The sequence below is a fragment of the Anopheles darlingi genome, chromosome 2 (assembly GCF_943734745.1).
Source record: "Anopheles darlingi chromosome 2, idAnoDarlMG_H_01, whole genome shotgun sequence".
In the NCBI taxonomy this organism is placed as follows: domain Eukaryota; kingdom Metazoa; phylum Arthropoda; class Insecta; order Diptera; family Culicidae; genus Anopheles; species Anopheles darlingi.
The window spans coordinates 55390605-55408104 of NC_064874.1; the positions used below are offsets into that span (position 1 = coordinate 55390605).

General features: G+C 48.9%; 1 protein-coding gene across 5 annotated transcripts in view; it reads left to right on the forward strand.

Annotated features, from left to right (window-relative positions):
• Positions 1 to 17500, forward strand: part of LOC125959998 (tyrosine-protein phosphatase Lar) — a 229252-nt gene that overhangs the window by 87600 nt on the left and 124152 nt on the right. The window contains exon 1 of one of the 5 annotated variants that reach the window (XM_049693090.1): positions 16937 to 17500. This exon is cut by the window's right edge and continues 12 nt beyond it. The exons of the other annotated variants lie outside the window; for them this stretch is intronic. The gene's annotated coding sequence lies outside the window, so the exon portion shown is untranslated. Of the gene's footprint in view, positions 1 to 16936 lie in introns of those variants that run through there. 5 annotated transcript variants of the gene reach the window in all.

Below are 17500 nucleotides of genomic sequence, written 5' to 3' on the forward strand. Positions count from 1 at the left end.
GTGTCGTGATAGTGCCGCGCGCTAGTGTTCTAACTGATATTTCAACACTGCGCCAAAGTGCTTGTCGTCGTCCCCTCGAGCGCAATCACTGAGCAACACCAACACCTTCGAAACACTGGACTGATCCTGAACCAGGCAGGCCGGCGCTAGCACAACGGCCGGCCATTGTATGGCCGCCTTCCATTTGCCATCAAGGTTTTCGTTTTTCAAATGCGTCTTTCTCACTTTTTTCACTCTCACTGGGCGCTTTATGCACGTATTACGTTCGTCAACAATGCCTTTCCGTATGCACGTAGGAACGTAGGACACATGCTCGAAGAGAAGCGGGGCCTTTGGGGAGGAAGCAAAGCAATCCTGCATACTGCAAGTCTGCCCTTCAATGTGCCTCCGTTTTTACAGTCAAATAGACAACCGCACACCAGTATGCGCTGTGGCAATAACTCTCGGAACGCCTCGATGTGTGGCCATGCGATGGTCCTAGGTATAGGGGGGCTTGACGTGAGCCAGACAACCCAGTCCTGCCCAGAGTCTGTGCCATTGTGCATGGCCTGCCTGCGATGGCCCGGATCGTGTTGCATTTCACATTTCGAATGGCAGTTGTCGTTGGGTTGACGAGTGTTGGAATTTCAATTAAAAATCAAACCCTTATCACTTAGCCTTTCAATCACACATCAATTGTCTTTTGTGCATAAGCGAAATGGCGCCCAACAGCCAGACCGAACGATGTTTGCTGCTGCTGCTGCTGCTGCTGCTGCTGGTGGTGTGTGTCGCACTGAGGCATGAAATGAGCTGTTGCTACCTTCCAGTCCGAGTATAGACGACGGAGTAGGCAATGACGCGTTATGTACGTGTGTCGGTGTGTTGTGTAGTGTTGAGTAGAGCTTTGAGATGACAAGGACGATGACGGACGTGTGTGGCTGTTGCTGCTGTGAGAACATGAATCTGACAGACGACGACGACGACGACGACGACAACGCTACACAAGATGCTATCGTTTCTTCCAAGTTTTTGAATTCATTAATCATATTTAGAGCGCACAGCGCTGGGTGGGGTGTTTGGAGCGCTGCCCTACATTGTTTGTCACGAATGGTATAACTACCAATTATGTTTCTTGACTCTTGAAAAGCGAAGATCCACTCAACCCGAACTTCCGACTTTCCGTCCATCCATTTACGCAACCTGACTTCAATAGGCGGAAGTAGCCGGGCCTTGTTTTTACCGAGTATTTGTTGTATACTACGGCGCATGCAGGAAGGCAGGATACACGGCAGGCGACAATCCCATCCGGGAATCTAAAGCAACCAAGAACAAATCGTGAACTTTTCATCCCAACTCTTGACGTCCGGCTTTTGACGCACGGAGATGAAGACGACCATTCGCTCGCCCGTAGTTTGTTATGAGCGTTATCTGGGGATTTCTTTCCTTTTTTACTCCACTGGTCCACTTCATTTTCAACACTTTACACCGTCCCCGTCCCGTCCTTCCTTGTCAACTGTCGGTCATTTGAGGTGTTTTTGGCGGAGTGTACTGTGCGGCGGCTCTAAGTTCGTTTGCTTCAAATTTCGCAAGAAAAAGGGAAGTGATTCCGCGGAAGCGTTCTTGTAAGGCGTTTCTTTTGTTTTTATTTCTTCGTCGTCCTCGCCATCACCCGTCTCGTACTGTTCTGCTTCGACTGTTGAAATTACTTCCGGTACCTCCCGGCCATGGTCATGGTAGATTGTGAAGTTTCTGATGCACTGCTGTAACGATTGTGTTGCGAGTGACAGCACAGCAGCACAGCACAGCGTAGGTTTGGTAAAAAGTTTCCGTCCATATTTCAGAACGCGAGAACCCCCGAGAACTTTTGGGTGACAAACAAGAGACAAACGCGGGCAAATCACCCGACGGCGGTGACGGTCTGTCCCAAAAGCGAAAGAGAATCGAAAACGGAGCAAAGTTCGATCGATGCAAATCGCTGTTCCCGCTGCTTCGTTTGTCCGATTTCCTCTCCTGTCAATTCGATAAGGAATTGGTAGGAAGCTGGCACAATTCTCTCTTTTATCGAAGTGTTTGATGCTTTGTTGCACATTCACTGCGAACCCACTTGTCACTGAGCAGCAAACGGTTCGGTCCCTTTACTACACTTGTTGCATTTGACGTTGCCAGCAACCGCAAACGATACACTTGTGAATGCTAATATTTCGCTTAATTTGTTGTTACACTATTTTACCGTTACACTGAGCATTCAGCTAACCTTTTTCAAACGAACTGTGAAGTACTATCATATTAGCAACACGATTCCGTTCGGCGGAACGGCACGGACCGCCAAAACAGTGTCCGCACGTACGTGTGCGACGATCAACCATCGAGCGGAATGATTGAATCCGAGCGAACGGGGCAGCAGCCACCATGCACATGGCTCCTGTCATCGTGATTGTGGCGATAAGACTGACAGCTCGTCGATTGTGGCGAAGCCATATTCTCACGGTTGTCGTTGGTACGTTTCGCACGTCTCTACAACAGCAAACGATGGTGGCAATCCCACGCTGTGCACAGTTCTCGGGTTCGGCTATTCCCCAACAAAAGCGAAGGTTCGTTCGGATTGCCCATCGGTTGGTTATGCCGAATCCTGTGGCAATGTGTCGTGTAGCAATCCTTCGGGGACGAATACGAACAAGCGAAGTGGTGTGTTCATTGCAAGGCGCTCGTTTGTGTTGCGCATGTCCCAACTTTCTGGGCGCCAAATTCGAGCCAAAATGTGTGATGCTGGCTGCTGCTGAGTACTCCACCATAGGTCGTCACTCACAGGCTCGAGAACGAGAGTGGCTAAGCGCCTGATCTGGCCAGGAGTGCCACCCACCCCAGGAGCGAAGCGTGGAGCTCTGAAACCTCAAATCCCACCCCGCCACCGTTCCAAAAATCGACACCCACCCTCTCAGACTGTGTTCTGGTTGGTCACGACTTTTACCCGCCTGATGAGGTCCAGCAGCGTTCGTTCGGGAATATATTTTAAATAATTCAATGTGAAAGTTTTCAATTAGCATCGCGCTGGGGAGGAGGGTCACAGCGGGGAGGGTTGGTGGATGGGTAAGCGTTCGAAGCACCGCAAACCAGCTGCACAACCACCCAGCCAGCCAGCCAGCCAGCCAGCCAGCCATACTTTGAATATTTTCTATTTTATGGCACGTTGCCGTCCGTGGTTTTCGTTTAACGCCATGCTCCAACCAACACCAGAGCTGCATACTGTGGTCGTTAAGGGTAACCGTGTCAGCATGCCAGCACAATTATGGCCACCATAACGAAGGTGATATGGGGTGTATCATTTTGATTAAGATGAAATGTGGTTGTGAATGCGTAGGGGATGGGAGGGTTGCTGCCAGTTTTAGAAGGGCCTTCCTTATCGAAATACGGATAACGAATCGTAATCAACAGCCGCAGCACCAGCCACCAGCCACCAATTCGTATGTATGTATGTGCACGCAGAAAATCAATGGATATTCAATGGTTGACGCCGCAGACGGTGTTGGGTGTTGGTGGAAGAGGGGTGGGGGTAGAAAATTGATTTTGGTTGGATTTCCATTTGGAGTGCAGTTTAAAAATTCAAAAGCCCATCTCATTTCAATCGGCGCCACGAGCGCAGAACAGAGAAGAACGGTCGCATGGCCTACTATAAACAACGCGCGCCGCGCCGTTCTGAATGCCACAAATAATGGGCTGCTGCTGCTGCTGCTGAGTTACCATCGTCACACCATGCGCCTCCATGGATGCACCTTAAATCTTCGATCGATGCAAACCATGCATCGCTCACGCTGTGCTGGATCCCCCCCTCGGGTGGAGGAGGAAGGAGCAGGGGGTTTTTCAAGACCTTTAACTCGCAGTGAAGCAGATGGAAAAGCCACTGGCAAACTGGGTTTATCCTCGCCTCCGCTCAGACACATCACACTCCGCCCCGGCCCGCACGCGCTGTGAGTGCGTTGTGAGTGTCTCGTCGAGGCATTATCGAGGTTCATCCAATCGCCGCGTAATTTCCCCTCGTGGGCTACTCCGTTTTTCGTTCAGTGTTGGCAGCGACGACGTCGTCATCGTCGTCGTCGTCGTCGTCTTCCGGCCTCGGAAAAGGGAGAATAGGCATCCAGTGCGCGAGGCCACAGCATGATGATATGGTACCCGAGGACGCTCAGTGATCCCGCGTACGGCATGCAAACAGCAGCACGACCGACCGACCGTGTGTGCTGTGTGTGTTTTTGGCCGACATTTTTCGGAGACCGCGCCAACGTCCGGCCCGAGGCCCACGAGGGGGGGGGAGGGAAGAAGAGGAAGGGCAGCGTGCAACGTGCTTTTGGTTGGCTGTCAGGCAACGCTCCTCGTTCGCAGTTCGTCCGACATCCGTTGCCTTGGCTTGCATCTTGCCCCTTCCGCTGTCACCTCGCGTTTCTGCTTCATCCCGGGATACTAATTCCGGTGAGCCTCAGTGACACACCACGGTGTGTGTGTGTGTGTGTATCCTCATCCTAATGTAATCGAACTGAATCGGTGGGAAAATCAGCCAAATTAACGCGTGGGTTTTTTTGGTTTTTGATTGTGATGCATTCGTTGTGCTAAAGAGTGTTGCCACGCATCCAAGCAAGCCTGCGGTCTGAGTAACTGCTTGTGATTCATGTGTGTTGTCATTTTCCCGCGAAGAAAACGCATCCGCAGTAGGCGGAGGGAACCCGTGTTGCCGTAATGTCCGTCTTGTGACCATAGTGCCTGGTGCCGGGTATCTTCCATGCTGCTGAATGCTGGAGCTGCTGCTGGTGGTTTGAAAATGACCTCCTCTTAGTGCCTGACATCCGGTGGGAAAATGTTAAATGAAGAAAAATTTGCTTCCGCACACACACACACGCGCGTACATCAGCACCACTAGCAGCGCGCGCGTCCCTCTCCAGGGACTGGGATTGTGCCCGGTGATGGTGGTGGCCTGACTGGGCTGACAACGGTATTACGGGTTGATGTGTGTGCACACGAACATGAAGAATGAGAAGGAAATCACCACCAAACACCCTCACCATCGCGCCCCAATTCCCCTGAGCTAAACCTGAGACCGCCCTGTGGTGGTGGTGGAAGCGCTTCTTGGAATACAGTGTTATACGTACGCAGTGCAACTCTTCTCTCTGTTGAAATTGGTGAATCTTGGGTCGGTCGGTGGCCAACGTGTTGCTAGAGGAAGACCGTCTGTCGTCCAACACACAGACACACTCACACACACAGCGTTAGTGTTGACAGTTGAGTGTAGAGCTGCAGACAAACGCGGCAAACGCGCGGGGGATTATTCTTCTCAATAAGGAAAAATCAACAACCATTTCCTCTCGTGCGTGGTTGCCACTGGCTGCTGGTGGCTCGGGGAAATGGCGAAAAGCTCGCAATCGTAGTGACCGTGTCCGTGCACGCGTCGTCGTCGTCGTCGTCAGTGGATGTTAGTGGATTAGTGGCCGCTAAGGCAAACCTCATCGTGCATGTGAGCGTTTCACTCATTTTTTTTTTTTTTTTGATGACTGCTGCCCACGGATGATGCCGACGAATGGCAAAGCTCCAATTCCGACTCTGCATGGTTAAAAGAAAAGCGCCAGTGGAAGCCGATTAGCTGTTGGAAGATTTTTTTTCTCTATCAATCTTTGTGCCACTTGCCTTTTTAACTTTTTCGTCATCGCCACCGTCATCGGCGTCATCATTTTCGGACCGCTGCTGCCAGCGCCAGTATCACGTGAGCGTGAGCGCAATACAGCGCAATTATCCTGCGGACAATAGTTTTCCCCGAAAAGTCTTTGGAATTCGGCGAAACAACCGGCGGCCTTTTTTTTCGTGTGCTTGTAAATCTTGCTCGCTGCGTCACGGTACCCGACCGGTGGTCTGTACCGGTGCAAAGCAGACAGCAGAGATCTGGCCATCTTGTCATGGTCGCCGCCCTCGTGTATCGGCCCATACATCATCATCATCGACGTGTGTAGGAGGTCGAGGATGATGTCCATTCCGTTGTCCATCGACTGTTGTGTTGTTGCTGTGCACTTGTGCTGTGTTTTTCGCATCGCATCGCATCGCATCGCATGGTCACTTTGTACATCCTCGTTCTCAGAAGTCACCGTCACCACCGACGTTGACAAGCCTGGAAGCTGCCGAAAATGATGAACTCCGCTGGTTTGGTACGATGTGATCAGGAATGGCTGAAGGACCGCTAGACCGAGTGTCTGCTGAGTTGGGTTTCGTCTGGCCTTCAGCTTCAACAACCGACCTTCCACTCTAGACAAAGCATGTGAATTTCATCCACTGACACACACACACACTCACACACCGTCAATCCTGGACGAGCTAGCAGATCGAAGTAGACCTGTGTATCCTTTGGTGATAGTGCGCCAGGTTGCGAAGATGCGTGTATCCTTTCTTAATACGGTACACTACAGTGTTGCTGGTGCTAGTGATACGCTTGTGTTCACTCGGTCAGTCACCAGAACGCCAGCGAAGGGCCCTTCACCTTTTTTGCATCGGAATTGCTTATTCGGCCTAGTGGTGATACGGTCACCGAATCCCCGGCTGTTGCTGTTGTTGTTGTTGTTGTTGTGGTACGAGATACGTATCCTAGGCAAAGTTCATCGGTTCCCTTTACTGCCACACTGGCCGATTGCCGGGTTTTATTGAATACTTCTTACTTTTACGTTGAGGATTCGGTGTGCGAAAGCCTAGTTTATGCTAGGCTGCGAGCACCACGAAAAAAAAGAAAAACAAGCTGGTATTACCTGAGTAGGCTGGGGGGGAACACCATCAGGAGCGTTTCATTGCTCGCGGTACATTGGCTTTCTGACGTATTGCGGCCTTTTTTTTACGTGGCATAACATTGCTTCTGGACCGGCATCCGCGTTTGCAATTCTTGCTAAACCCCCTGCCCCGGTGCACAGAAAAAGCATAAACTGGATTGAAATGTTCATTGGTGTACACAGCACACTGTAACACACACACACACACGCACTTCTTTCCAGTCACTGCCAATCACGCGGCTGATTCGCGGCTGAAGATCCTCAAGCTTTCAAATGCCATCAAATGGCATCATTCGCTAGCTATTTCAAATTATTCCCGCGCAGTAAAAGATTTCCGTATTTCGTAAAGACCGCGCCTGACGCGCGAAGCAGATTGATAAAGGCCCGAGTGTTTTGGAGAAGGACAGTTGGGTGGCCCGGGCGGGCGGGGGTTCTGTGAAGTAACGGTGCAACGGTTCCGACGTTCCTGAGATGGAGGCGCCTGATGCTTGATTTCTGAAGAATTGATAAAGCTTGAACAAAGCGATTTTACCTGCCCGTTATTATCGTCGCCGTCGTCGTCATTCATTCTTCGGCTTCTTCTTTATTATCATCATCATCATCATCATCATCCACGGTTTAACATACTTTTGTAATGCAAAAGTTTTCGCCAAGCCAAGAACTTCTCGTTCTGCAGACCGTATTATGCCTCCTCGTCACCACCGGCCGAGTGAGGAAGAAGGACACGAGGCGGGCGCCGGTGATAACATCCCGGACTGCCACCCAATTTGTGGTGCTCCATTTAATACTGAAGAAAGAGAATTACGCGGCGTTTGCGCGAGTCTCTTACGCGGGCATACGCGCCCATTAATGAGCGCGATCATCTTCTGGCATGTTAATTACTGCTGCTGCTGCTCATCATCATCATAATCGTCAGCGGAGCGTCTCCATCAAAAAGTTAGCGAAAAAGACAAACAGAGATCGCAAGCACAAAAGCGATTTTCCACTTCATTACGATTGCAGCCGGTGTTGCGGTTGGTTTTGGAAATGGAGCCGGCAACAAACGACACTGAGAATGTGATTGATTCATGTCGGAGACGATTGAAATTAGATTAGCATGAGTGTGTGTGTGAATGTTTATTCTCCTTCCATCCTAGGTGATAGTAATCTGCGCACCGCGATGGCGTCAATATTGGTGTTTCGAGTAACGGAATCACAAATTGATTTTCTAAATTTAAAACAAACAAATCTCTTCCGCCGAAGCGCTTGGTTTGGTGAAGGTGAGTAAAGGGAAAGAAGGCTTAAGGCGTTCAAGGCGCAGACACATAACAGAGAATTCTCGCTCTCGAGCTCGACGACTAAACGACCCAATCCTGCATATTACGTATGCGTTCCTTGCCGGGAAGCTAACAACATGACGGCAAAGGCAGGCTTTAAATTTTGCCCAAAAACGCACGAGCAGCACAAGAACCACCACCACCACCAGCACCATCACGGCCACGCTGTCATCTGGTTTTAGCCCGTGAGGCGCGCTAGAGAGCTATGAGCGAGAGTGTGTGGCATAAATTTAACTCCCATTCTCGGTGTTTTCCCAGAAGTGGCGTATGTTTTTCCTTCGCTCACCCCGGTTAGGGTTTTATCCTACCCCCTTCCACTAGCTTCCTATGCTAGTCCCGTGCCCGTGCCACCAACCGCCCCTGCTGGGATGTTGCTTGTTGCTGAAGTGAGGCGGCCGCTAGAAAGACGGTTTCGCCTCTGCAAGCGATTTTTCCGCAAGACATTTCTCCTTCACGTGCTGATTGGCGACGAATGTGTGTTTTCCGTGGGTGGCTTGACTGCCAGGAATGGAGGGGTATAAAAAAAAGGAAAACAGAGAGAAAGAGAGAGAAAGAGAGAGAAAGAGAGAGAAAGAGAGAGAGAAGTAGATATGTAACACTAGGAAAACTGCCGAATGCTCACATCGCATCGTCTCGATGGTCTCGAACCGGGAACGGAAGAAGGATATTTGTGCTTTTTACCTTTACTTTACGTTCTCTTGAGTTAACCATCGTAGCAGAAGGCCCGCAGGTCGCCAAGATAAGCCGGGGATGCCGCCTGGACCTAGTGATAAAGTGCAGAGGAGAGAGAGAGAGGAAGAAAAAGAGAAAAACCCGATTTCCTGTCACCTTTGATTATGCAATGTTTGAAGAAAATTAAAAAGCAACAGAAGAATGGCCGTTTCAGCGTTCCGTGTGCTCTGTTCCATGGTTCCGCGAGGGCTACAACCAACCGGGAGAGCGGGAGGGAGGGCTACAATTGAACGCTGCCGCATGCGATGAGACAATACGTCGGGAGAGGAGCGGCAGAGGAAGAGAAGAATTGCGGACGAACCGAGCGGTGATATCGTCCAGGTGCGCTTTCGCTTATAGGTGTTACGATGACGCACTACTGTCACTTTAACTGTCTCTGTTATGTCTCTGGGCCTGGGCCTGTCAGCATCAGCATGTCCTTTACTGCGACAAGAAAGCTAAGCTAGAAGAATGTCGCGAAAATGCGCTGGAATTTAAGAAGAGAAACCAGATGATAGAAGAAGAAGAAAAAATAAAACTGTCACGCAGATCCATCCTCCCAAGATGCGGGATCTTCGTAGTCCTTAACAGAGACATTCCGGATAAAAGCGAAACCCTAAACCCCGCTTTCTCTTTCCCTCCTAAAATCTACTGTCCTTCGCTGTTGGGTGCTTGATGACTTTTCCCCTGCCAGAGAAATGATGCCATTCGGCTTGGCGCGCTCGTAGATGAATACTGATTTTGGGACAGGGACATTTGGTGTCGCATTTTGCGCGTTTCTGAATGTTTAGCGCACTGGCAGGTTGGGTTTTCGTTAATATTTTTTTAAATAGTCTTTTATTTAAATCAGACTCTGCCATTTAAATATGATAGCGTTGCAAGATAACGTTCCCACTTGAGCAGCAGAAAGGAAGGTTAATTGGTGTACTACAAGTTGGTCATCATCATTGGGTGGACAATGTTTATTTGCAGTTGTTTTCCTTAGTTAGAAACAATGCTTATCCAATAGCACAGCTTCGGAGTTTGGAGCACGGACACACGCACACAGTACAGTGTACACAACAGTGTCTGGAAGAAAGCAATAGCCACTGCCGAAAGCTTTAAATAAACAGAATGCGCTACGAGATCCCACGGTCGCTTTTGCTGTGTCCATCCCCCGACCGGACCCAGCAGAAAAGACCAGCCGTACGAAGACAATGAGAAACGAAAACAGAAAACAAGACAAATATGCTGAGAACGAATCTCTCGCCAATTACCGTTTACCGGCGGCGGTGGCGGCGGCAGCGGCGACGAATCTTGGCAAGCCCAGTGACAAGTGCCGTATCGTAGGCCGATGTCCCACCGGCACACGAAACACACGAACAATCGTCAGCATCCGAAACCCAAACGTCATCAGTCCTGACACCCAGACCCAGGAGAGTGACAGGACAGGACAGGATTCGGGCACCCAGGAGCACATCCAGGAGAAGGTGTGTCAGGCAAAACACAGAAATGTTGGTTGGTGGTTGTAGGTCTCTTTTCTGGCCCTTTTCCGGAAATGACCTTTTTGCCGTCAAGTTTTCTGGCCTGGTGGCAACTGGCTGGCTGGAACTGAAAAACCGGTCCACCGAAAACCGACGGTCAAAACCTGATCCCTGGCCCCTGTGTGTTGTCCTTTCGAATCATGCAGACCGGATCCTCCACTCAGGCTACTACTACTACTACTAGGCCAGGCCAGGCCAGGTAGAGACTGCGTGTTTGGCTTTTGGACATGCCAAGAGCCAAGAGCCAAGCGTAGAGTGCCACAAACTTCTCTTTAGCGTGATTAACTTTACCGTGGTGGGACTAGGGACTGAGGTGATCGGTCGTTGTGTCTCGCTCGCGTCGGTTAGTGTCCTTCGTCGTCGCTTGTGTGTGTGTGTGTGTGTGTGTGTGTGTGTGTTTGGGACGCGCAACGCGAAAGCAAGCGTCAGCATTTAAGGGATTAGAATGCGTACTTTTCCCTGCTTTCTGCGTATCCCTCGAATTTGAACAGTTTCACTTGATGTCCTTTTTTCCGGCGCTCTCCGGGCATCGCTCCCCCTCCCTGGACGCATCTTTGCGTGACGTTTTGGCGTCAGGGAACACGAACCGTCGGCGCGCTTGGTGACATTGCTACATAAGGTCTATGCACCAGCGTGCCGTGCCGTTGCCTCCGCTACCGCTCGATTCACGTGTCAATGCGGACCCCCTCGGGGACGGAAGATAAACGTCAGTAACTGTATTATTTATCACCTTTTTCCTCGGCATCACAACGACGACGACGACGACGACGACGCATCACAACACGGAAACGCGTGAACGCACTGCAGAGAACGGGCTCGAGCTAACCGGAACCACTTCCTCCGGTTGGTCTCCGGTTGGGCAGAACAGATCGAAGACGTGCTGGACCAATCTTAAAGCTTAACACGCAGCAGCATTCCAGCAGCGCCTGGGATACACAGCACGACACGCACCAAGAGGCCGACTGTTGCAAGATGGTAGTATTGGTGATGATGGTGGTGAAGATGCGAGAAAATTGAAACTCCAGGGCGCTTTGCAGCAGCACGCAAACGTCTTGTGTCGTGAGAAGGTCGACCGAAGGGAATACTGGAATTCTGGGAGGTGGTTTTTGGGGGGCGGGTGGTGAAGGCGATTAAACGAAACCTTCTTCCTGTTTCTTTGCTGATTGCGAAGGAGAAGGAGAGAGAAATGAAATTCCACCCCTCCAGAAGACGCCCCACACCACGGGGTTTTCCGGGGACGGTGTTCTGTTGGTTGCAGTGCGATTCCAACATGATGTGTGTGACGTTTTCAGCGTGAGGGGGGGGGGGGGGGTTAGGGATTTTTAGGGAATTATGCGGTATGTCATTCGTTCGCCCCCACTCCGTATACATCGAGTGTCATCGAGAGAGGCGTACGCGAATGTGTGGCGTTGGTGGGAAAAATGTGACACTCGAAAGCATGAAGTAACGCGACAGTTATGCAAACATAATTGAGCAATCCCGGTGTTATGGTTGTGGAATTGGTTTATTTCTTTTTAATTGGAGAAGAACAAGCATACAGTCACATTAATGGGGCATGCTTCTACTACTAGTGGTGCTAATATTTCATCTTTTTAAGTGCCTTTATCGAATTTATTGCATTGTTGACATAAGAATTGTTCTTTTAACGAAGCGCCTTCTAAATACATCGGACATGTTGGGACGTAGAACGTTGAACATTATATTTCAGTTTTGACTGGAATCTGATAGAAACCAACAGAGAATCATGGGTCCCGGGGAGCACTGTACAGAATTTGCAAAGAAAAATGGTTTAAACATGGTATCAACCAACATGATCGATGATGATCGTGTCAAGAGACATTCAAATGCTGATGGTTCAAGAAATTCGTCGAGCAGAAAAGCAAAGGTTGTCCTTTCAATCTGCTCTAAAAGAACCGACTTCGACTTCACATACTTCAAACCTGCAACACATACTGTTAGAAAATAGGAAGAATTATTGGTTTTTCCTGTTAGGACCGCTTGGTCTACCATTCCTCATAACTAATAGCTAAATTATAAAATTCTGAGGTACAATAATAGACTTATTGGCACAAATTGCTTTGGGCCAGGACTTTAACCTAGTATTTCAGTGTCTGGTTAAGGAAAGAATGTTAATGTGATATTGTTGATTGTTGAAAAAACATGAAAGTTTTCATAGACTTTCTTCTTTAATTTGAATATCAGCCACTTGCTAACATTCCCAAATTCTACAACTTGGTATATCATGAAATTGACATTTGTGGCATGACTTGAAGCGATGGTTTGCTACCAGTCTTTGTGAAGATAGGAAGTATATAGTGCAGACGGAGACGCCGAATATTATGGGATAATATTGGCTGCCAAATCCATAATGCATCTCGTAGAGAATCAGTATCTGAGGATCTGAAAACTGATGCCAGATCATCACGTTCGAACTCCAAAGAGCAAAGCAGCAGCGCAGTTGAGCACAGATGTTCCGGTCCGAACGAAATTCAGCGAAGCGATCATACTGCACCATAGCGAAAGAACCTCGTTTTCCTTCCAATGTATGTGATTGCTGCAAATTTGTGGTCGAGGTAAAGAAAAAAGAAGCTTACAAACCCCATCGTAGGTTGACGTAGGTGCAACCGCCGGGTGGGTACCTGCCGTTCGGACGTAACCGGTGCTCAACTACGTGGACGTGTAGCATGAGTGAGATAAATCGCAACCCACATAATGTAAAAGCGGTGCTCCTTTCCGGTCTCGGGCTTGAAGACGGTGGGGCGATGGTGAGAAAATTCATCGATTTCCTTGAGTCCTGGGGAGCAGTGGGAGTGACCTGATTGGCCCAGTGATATGGCAGTTGCCCGCTGGCTTGCTGTGGCCGTAGCACTAAAGCTAATCGTATTTGAAGACACTGCCTCTCAACGGACGCCACAGGACCAACGAATTCGTCGACCATTGGACCGGCCCGTGCTGCGATGAGCTCTCTGGATACATCAGTAATACACGAGGCACATGTATGTTGTATGTTGTAGCACCCCGGTCCATCGTTTTCCACCATCGTCAGCGATTGCACAAGACACAAGACCTGTGGAAGCCTGGTTCTGCAGATCAGAAAAGGAAATAATGGCACAGCGCAAGACAGAAACAGAGAGAGAGAGAGAGAGTGAGAGCGAGAAAGGTTAAAAGCAGAATCCAATCCTGGGTTCCTGGGAAGCTTTGCGCGATGCGGCGGTACCTCCTTGTTGATGGGTGGTGTGGTGTGGGGTGCTATTTACGAAAACATTTTGCTTTTCCGATAATCCGGATTATCTTTATTGAAATTTATCGTTATTTGTTCATGACATAATTTCTTCGGCATTGTTTGGGTTTTTGGGTGGTGAAGGACAAGAGAAAGAAACGATCGGAGTCTCTGTTCTGCTCGCCGTGGATCGATATGGATCCGCCGATTGAGGTGATCTGGCACTGGTGCGGTCGATTGGCGAAGGAGAGGTTAGGACCGCTTTTAGCGAACCACTCGTTTGGGAGCGAATTAAGACGTCCGCCCGTCGCTCGGTCGCTCGGTCGTAAATCTGTTTCTCTCCTCACCGAAGCACCGCTGTCGCTGCTGCTGCTGCTGCTGCCACAAAGTGAAGTGGCCTGGGTGGGGAGTAGTGCAGATTTAAGGATTTCCCAGAATGGTTTTAAACATTCAATAGGCGCTAAACCTTACCAACAAACAATCGACGAGTGGAGAGAGTGGTTCAACGAAGAAACTCATCATTACGCATGCAACGTTTATCGACGCCCTACAATTACCACCACTGGGGTCGACTTGGTCGGCTGTGCAGACTTCGAAATCCGACATATGTAAGCGCGATTGTTCGATACGATTGGCTTGGCATCGGGAAGCGCCTACCTACGGCAGCAAATAAATCAATTCAGGAACAATAAAACAGATTATTTGTGAACGCATTCTTTAGAGAATGATTACACACTATGCTATGTATTTCCGGCCCGGAAAATGGTGCCGGTGGTGTTGGGAGGGATGATCGTGGTTAGCAGCCCACTTCAGCATCATCCATTATTAAGTCACCCATCCGTGAGTAATCGGCGCTCATAAAGTAAATATCTTCTCATTCATGAATGATAAATTCGGTTCCCGGTTGCAGTTGCGGTTACAGTTTATATAGCTGGCTACCTCATCCTCTCGGGTAAACCACATCTAAGGAACTAGCTCTCTCTCTCTTCCCTAACAATCCCGGGAGGTGTTGGGATGCGGTGCATTCTTGCAGGGAGATGAATTGCTGCCAATAGGCTGCATCTGACAGAGCCACCACACCGCCATGCTATAGAGAGATTTTTTTTTAATTGGCTGAAACCTCAAACCAGAGCAGTGGACCAGGAAGTTTACACTAGGTCCCAACAGCTGCTACGACTTCAACCTATCGCTTGACCTATTGATTCCAGAAATGGTATGAATGCTGCGAGTTGGCAGTATTTGAATGCTGCATTTAATGGACCTATCGCCGTGCGGAATTGGAAGGTTCCACCAATCGTCTGTTGATGGCATAATGTCGCGAATTCTTACTACCGTGAGGCCTTTGAATTTTGTGCCCTAAAAGAAACATTATTCCAACTAAACAGTCCAGTTTACGGCATTAGCAGCAATGTACTGCCATCGTGTTCTAAGTGAAAACGTTCAACTGGTATGGAAGAAGAATGGAAGATCTAAACCAGTATTGCATTCTTTTAGTGATATGTAGTGTTTTAGTGGCAAGAATGTTTACAAGAAGTAATAAACATGGACATTGGTTTAAGCGAACAGACAGTTTCTCTAAAAGCAGCCCTCATTGCAATAGTTTTCTTTTCCCGTTCATTTAGTCGTATTCAGTTAGCACAAAGAGCAAATCAGTGTCGCCAGTGTTTAAAAAGTGTATAGAAGATACAGCCTGATGCGGCATGTAAAACGACGACAAGCAGATGAGACCGAACGGCGGTGGTACCAGCACATAAAGCAACGAGCGACGAAGATAAGACTGCTGCCTATCGTAAATTGTGCGCTATCGGCGACCCAAAAGTTGAAATGGATCGTAAGGCAGAAATGTTATTACCATTACCGCTGGCATTCTTTAGCGGTATGTTGCTGCTACTGCAGGAAAAGTGCAACATCACTGCTCCACTGCTGCGGTGCTGCTCCGGCTGATGGTGGTGCGGTAAAATGGTTGCAAAGAAAAGTTCCGGCATCTCCCGTGATGATGGTGCCTATCAGCCTATGAGTTGCGGCTCGCCAGTGGAAACGAGTCTTACAAACGAACGGAGACGTCTTTTGCCCGCGGTGCGAGAAATTCTTGCATTGCCACATTGCATTGCGCTATTCAATGGAGTTAGTCGGAGACATGCCGGTTGGTTTCCGGAACAGTTCGGCTGTTCGAGGGTGGGCCGTTGACGTCGAAACACTCACCTGCTGCAGCAGTGTTAGCAGCAGCATCGCGTTCCGGTAGTGGCCGGAAGCTGGCCAATCACAGTAACGAGCGCAGCGTTTTGACGTAGCGTGTAGTGCCGCCACTGCAGCAGCGATAGTGAAAAATCTTAGCTGGCCTTGCAACGCGCAATGTTGACATCTCTTTTCGTGTACGGAAGTGCGTGAAGCCATGGCCGCTGGCTGCCTCTCAGGCGTCCATCGATGCTGCTGGTAAACCTCGGACCAGCGACCGCCGACCTCCGATGGTGCATCCTTTCGGCAATGTGAAAAAGTACGATATTGTGAACGGTGCTATAGGCGTCTACGGAGCACATACATACGAACGCTCAAGGTGTACGAGTGTTTGTGCTCATGTGTATGTGTGTGTATGTGTGTGTTATGCGCGTGCATGTGTCTCATTGGGATGAAAAATTGCACAAGCGAGTGAGATAAAAAGAAGCATAAACAAACATCACCTCAGGATAACATGGAGTGGTGATCCCCGGGATCCCAGGGATGTGTCGCATTCAGCAGGGCCCATTGCCCGTATGGAACGATTCCCTCGGTGGCCACTCGGCGATGGATGCAAAAAATGAAAATATTAATAATAAACGAAGCCTCACTTCAAGCACTGAGAAGGATGTACTGGCGAAGGTGCGACTACGAGCGCACCGAAGGTGTGCGTTATTAGTGGAAAGCTCCCGGCATCATGAAATACCTTCCGACAGATGGATAGCGGATGTACCGAGGAGCATTGTTTAGCTGCCTGCATCCTTCATCGGCAAGATATTCGCGAAGAGTGTTAGTGAAGCCAGAGGTACAGCAATCCTGGATCCATTACAAACAGCGATCACCACGCGACTATAGACCACAACATAGCGTTTCCGTTTATCGTGAACTTTTTTATGCAAAATAAGGTTAAATACGCCGACGTGCAAGCGCAACGCGTAGAATAGGTGATGGCATAACATGTGGCTACTGTGTTGTGAGTGAAATACCGCAAAATTACGATATGAAGTCGATACTCCGCTAGTAAAATAGAATACCGTAGTGTGTGCAAGTGGTGTTACAAATAAATCTAGTGAAATTAGTAAATTATCTGTGATTGGTGTGGTAAATTGATCCCGGTTCTCTGCCATGTGAAGATGATAGTGGCAGAGTTGGTTGGTGAAAAGAAAAAGCATTCTGTTGGTGTATGTGCGTGAAAGTATCCGTTTCGACGTCAGTCGACGACTGTGAAGTGCCGAATTGTGATTCGAATGTCCCATTCCGTGCGTCATATTGCTTAAGCAGTCGTTAGCAGTAGTAAAAGCAAAGAAAACCATTGTTATTCAACCTCGTCCTCGTCAATCGTTATCGAATAATCATTGTTATTAGCATTTTGGCTCAATTGGTGAAACGAATAGTGAAATTAGATTACTATAACCGTAGCAAAAATCAACAACCTTATACCCATCCACCTTACCATCACCACCAACACCCTACATGAATCCTTTTTCTCCTTCTCTGTACAAATCACAATTTCAATCACTATAAAATATCCCCCTGTCCCGTCGTCAATGCAACAATCGTAACTTAAGGCATCGTTCATTAGGATAATCAATTTCTTAATATATTGGGGCACTTCGGGCGTTATGTAGAGTACACATACATTGGTCCGCTGAATCTCGTTCCTGAGACTGATATCCGAAAAACAGGAACACCGAATCAGCGACAATCGATAAGGCTAAACAGAAACGGTTGCAAACTTAAGAAAAGAAT